Consider the following 4,230-nt stretch of genomic DNA (forward strand, 5'->3'; position numbering starts at 1 on the left):
ACCATTCCTACCTCCTCTACCATTCCTACCTCCTCTACCACTCCCACCTTCTGTAACACTCCCACCTCCTCTACCATTCCTACCTCCTCTACCATTCCTACCTCCTCTACCACTCCCACCTTCTGTAACACTCCCACCTCCTCTACCATTCCTACCTCCTCTACCATTCCTACCTCCTCTACCACTCCCACCTTCTGTAACACTCCCACCTCCTCTATCATTCCTACCTACTCTACCACTCCAACCTCCTCTACCACTCCTACCTCCTCTACCACTCCTACCTCCTTTACCTTTCCCACCTCCTTTACCTTTGCCACCTCCTTTACCACTCCTACCTCCTGTAACACTCCCACCTCCTATAACACTCCTACCTCTTTTACCTTTCCCACCTCTTTTACCTTTCCCACCTCTTTTACCTTTCCCACCTCTTTTACCTTTCCCACCTCCTTTACCTTTCCCTCCTCCTATAACACTCCCACCTCCTTTACCACTCCTACCTCCTGTAACACTCCCACCTCCTATAACACTCCTACCTCCTTTACCTTTCCCACCTCTTTTACCTTTCCCACCTCTTTTACCTTTCCCACCTCTTTTACCTTTCCCACCTCTTTTACCACTCCTACATGCTCTAACAATCGAACTTCCTCTACCACTCCAAACTTCTGTATCACTCTCACCTCCTCCATCACTCCCACCTCCTCTATCACTCCCACCTTCTGTAACACTCCCACCTCTATCACTCCCACCTCCTCCATCACTCCCACCTCCTCCATCACTCCCACCTCCTCCATCACTCCCACCTCCATCACTCCCACCTCTATCACTCCCACCTCCTCCATCACTCCCACCTCCTCTATCACTCCCACCTCCTCCATCACTCCCACCTCCTCCATCACTCCCACCTCCTCTATCACTCCCACCTTCTGTAACACTCTCACCTCCTCTATCAGTCTCACCTCCTCTATCACTCTCACCTCCTCTATCAGTCTCACCTCCTGTAACACTCTCGACTCCTGTACCATCAGAAATGCAGTAGTGAGCAACTCCATTACCACTAGAGCATACGCTGCATTGCATCTGATTATCTTGTTTATCACAACGGAATATGTTGTTTAGACCAATTTGACCTTGGGAACCTTGGTACGTCCCGAGTTGCTGAAGGGCGCCACTACGCTGCTCGTCAGTATTGGCTGGACCAGTTTTGGGTTTGAATATTTTAGAAAACACAACTGCGTAACTGTCCCATTCCAGAATTTGATTCATCCTTTGGAGAATGTTATCATTATGCGTGCGGCTTGTACATTTTTCCACACATGGGGAGGCATAAACATAGAAAAGCAGAAAATCATTATCATTGCGCGTGTTGAGCAGGTGGTTAAAGTGATCTACGACACGTGACTCTGCGTGATCAGCTCCTGAACATCAGTGTCTCTGAACTTTGGCTGCAACCACCCGGCTGCCGGTGTACACATCACCACTGTTCATCGTATTCTTCACATTGTTGGCAGGATCACTTGTGAATACTTGATTAAGGATTTGATTAATGTTCTGGTTCTGGTTCTGGTATTTCGGGATTCTTACAGCCAGACTGAACATGCCTTGTACTCCATAGCTGCAAAAGGAAAAAAACAGAACATGCTACCATGTATCGTACCACACCATGTACATACAGAACACAACACAGTGTAGGTTGTGTGATATATGAACGTGTAAGGCAGTAACCTCAGTTGTAGAGTAAAGAAAAGTTGTCAGATGAATGCACATCGAAACCTAGATGATGATCATGGTATGATGACATGCATAAAAAATAAAACGACCACTGAGCTCTCAGTGCTTCAACAAAGTATTGGAGCCTAAAGTGCAGTTACGTAAACTGACCACTAAGTGGCAGCGTTGCACCATTTGCTCTGTGACTAATGCAGCATGCCTCTGTGTTTGTGTCTGCAAAGTTCTTAAGCTTCTTCCTTGTAAAATATCAGTTTTCTTAAACTGTATTTCATAAAACAACAAATAAAGACATGGGTAATTTGCTTAACCTTGTGTGGATTGGGGGAAATCAGTCTGAATTAGGAAATATTTCTGAGTTGTTGACAGCAAGACTGAGCAAAACTCTTGTTGAAGTGCGGATTCAAAATAACATGTACTTCTGCTCGTTGTACTCTCAGCCTCGCTTCATTATTGTTCACTCTGATATCTATACCCCCCATCAAATGCAGCCCCTCCTGATGTGCCCATGGTGGTCTTAACACATCATTCGGTGAAAAAAATTCTTTTAGTAAATGACTCAGTAGTTGACTCACCCTCTCAAGATGCCGTTTACAATTTGCGGAAGCCTGCCGTTGTAATTATCAGCCAAACTGTTTTTAGGAACAGACAGGAGGAAGGCCAGCATCACAGCCATCCAGCACAGGCCAGCCATCTGAACAGAGTTTATTAGAGTCAGTCATAAATGTCAATGATAATGTTGCAATGTACAATTATAATATATATAATCCTCCATTTCCTTTGTGCGATGCATTGCGTAACACTAGTGCAGCGTCAACCACAAGCACTTTTTTTCTTAGTATGCATACTGACTGTAGAGCTACGGAAGCCCTGAAAGGCAAGATTTGTTTTTTCTAAGTTTGTTTTCTCATCTGTATTAACAACCCCTGAGATGCAAGTGTTTTTTTTATTTGTTTTTTGTGTTTTTGTTTTTGCCTGAAGATGATGTCTATAAAGCAACTGACTCTGAGTGTGTCCTCATCCTCATCCAAAAGCTATATACTCTTTCCTTAATAACCTTTGCTTGAACTGTGAACTTTTGAAATATTTACAAAATATCAGGACTAATGCGACTTAAGTTTAAAAAAACATATAAACAACATTTTTATAGAGGAGAGTTTGACCATGGCCAAACCCTCAGAGTGGCACCCTGCCCTTATTTGACCGTGTCACAAAGAAATAATGAAGAAGGAAGAAGATGTAAAAGGAAGTTGAACACACACTGTAGCATTTGTGTTGTCACGTAGCCTTGACCCATGACCTTTGCAGGCTTGTTGTTGACTGATTCAGAGGTTATCAAAGGGCCTTTTTTCCTAAAAATCGTTGTGATTGATCATTTGTTGCAGCTTTCTCCTGCGGTGTTCCCCAAAGCTCCATCATAGGTCCTATTTTATTTTCCCTTACAATTGCTATTGTGCCAAAACACAGCTATACTCTGTAAAACTGAACCTTTAGTCTTGTTTACCTTATCTTAAGGACATGAAACGCTGGATGGCCAAATATTTCTTAATCTTAATATTGCTTCTGAAGATTGAACTTGGGGTGTAGCAGATTTCTTGAGGCCTCTATTTTCAAATGTTCACAAATGTGGTGTATGGGTGTAATTGCTGACTTTGCTTTAAAATTTAACAAGCAAGTTTTGTAATTATTAGTAGTTTTCTCTCTCCTCACGCTCTGTAGACAGTCTTGCATTCTTTTATTATTTTTTTTACTTTATCTGATGTGATCTGTCTTTTTGATTAAAAGAGAAGGAAGTTTAACAAAAGACACTAAAAGAAACTCAAACCAACAGCAATTTTTTCCTATTAAAACAAAGCAAAAGCACTGAGCACTAGATATGATTTTAATATTTTTTCACCTCTACACTCAAGCTCTTGAAGAGTGTAGGACATTTGTGTCTCTGTATAGCTCAGTTTTAGACCAAAAGTAAGATGTAGCCTATATGTCAAAAAGAATGTACCCTCGTTCAACAGCCTACGACCAAAAACTGCTTCAGTGGACATCAGTGTCAGTGGTCCCTCGCTGAGTTGTGCATGTGTGCTGCAGCTCTCTAGGGGTTTAGTCATTAAGAGATGAAGATAAGATGAAGACTTCTGCTTTAGTGAATGACTAGTGGATTAACGACTAAAACAAAGTCTTCCTGTTTTTTCTCATCTCTTAATTTGATCGTGACAACCATCAACAGTGTGAACGGCTAAAGTCACACCCACACACGCTGATGGCAGCAAACTGTCCTGCACTGTAAAGATCTTTGGATAGAAGCGCCATATAAATGCAGTCAAGTGACCAAATGAATTTGTTTAATTACAAAGGAGAGTTTCTTGTTTAGCTTTTCAAATCACACACAATACAGCAGTTTGTTTACAAGTGTTTTCAGTGCAGCTGTGTGGTCTTCACCTGTGTTTGTATCACAGCAGTTTTTGTTAGATGTGTGTGTGTGTGTGTGTGTGTGTGTGTGTGTGTGTG

At 42.2% G+C, this 4,230-nt stretch overlaps 1 pseudogene across 1 annotated transcript; it reads right to left on the bottom strand.

Moving 5' to 3' along the window:
• Positions 1 to 974: 974 nt before the first annotated feature.
• Positions 975 to 2,677, bottom strand: LOC147818730 (uncharacterized; annotated as a pseudogene). Its single transcript, XR_015437690.1, has 2 exons — positions 2,301 to 2,677; positions 975 to 1,612 (listed from the first exon to the last, which is right to left on the bottom strand). The product of XR_015437690.1 is annotated as an uncharacterized LOC147818730 (transcript).
• Between the last annotated feature and the right edge of the window lie 1,553 nt (positions 2,678 to 4,230).

This window comes from Seriola lalandi, unplaced genomic scaffold (genome assembly GCF_002814215.2).
Source record: "Seriola lalandi dorsalis isolate HSWRI2012SDOR001 ecotype SW California unplaced genomic scaffold, Sedor1 jcf7180002054509, whole genome shotgun sequence".
NCBI classification, from domain to species: domain Eukaryota; kingdom Metazoa; phylum Chordata; class Actinopteri; order Carangiformes; family Carangidae; genus Seriola; species Seriola lalandi.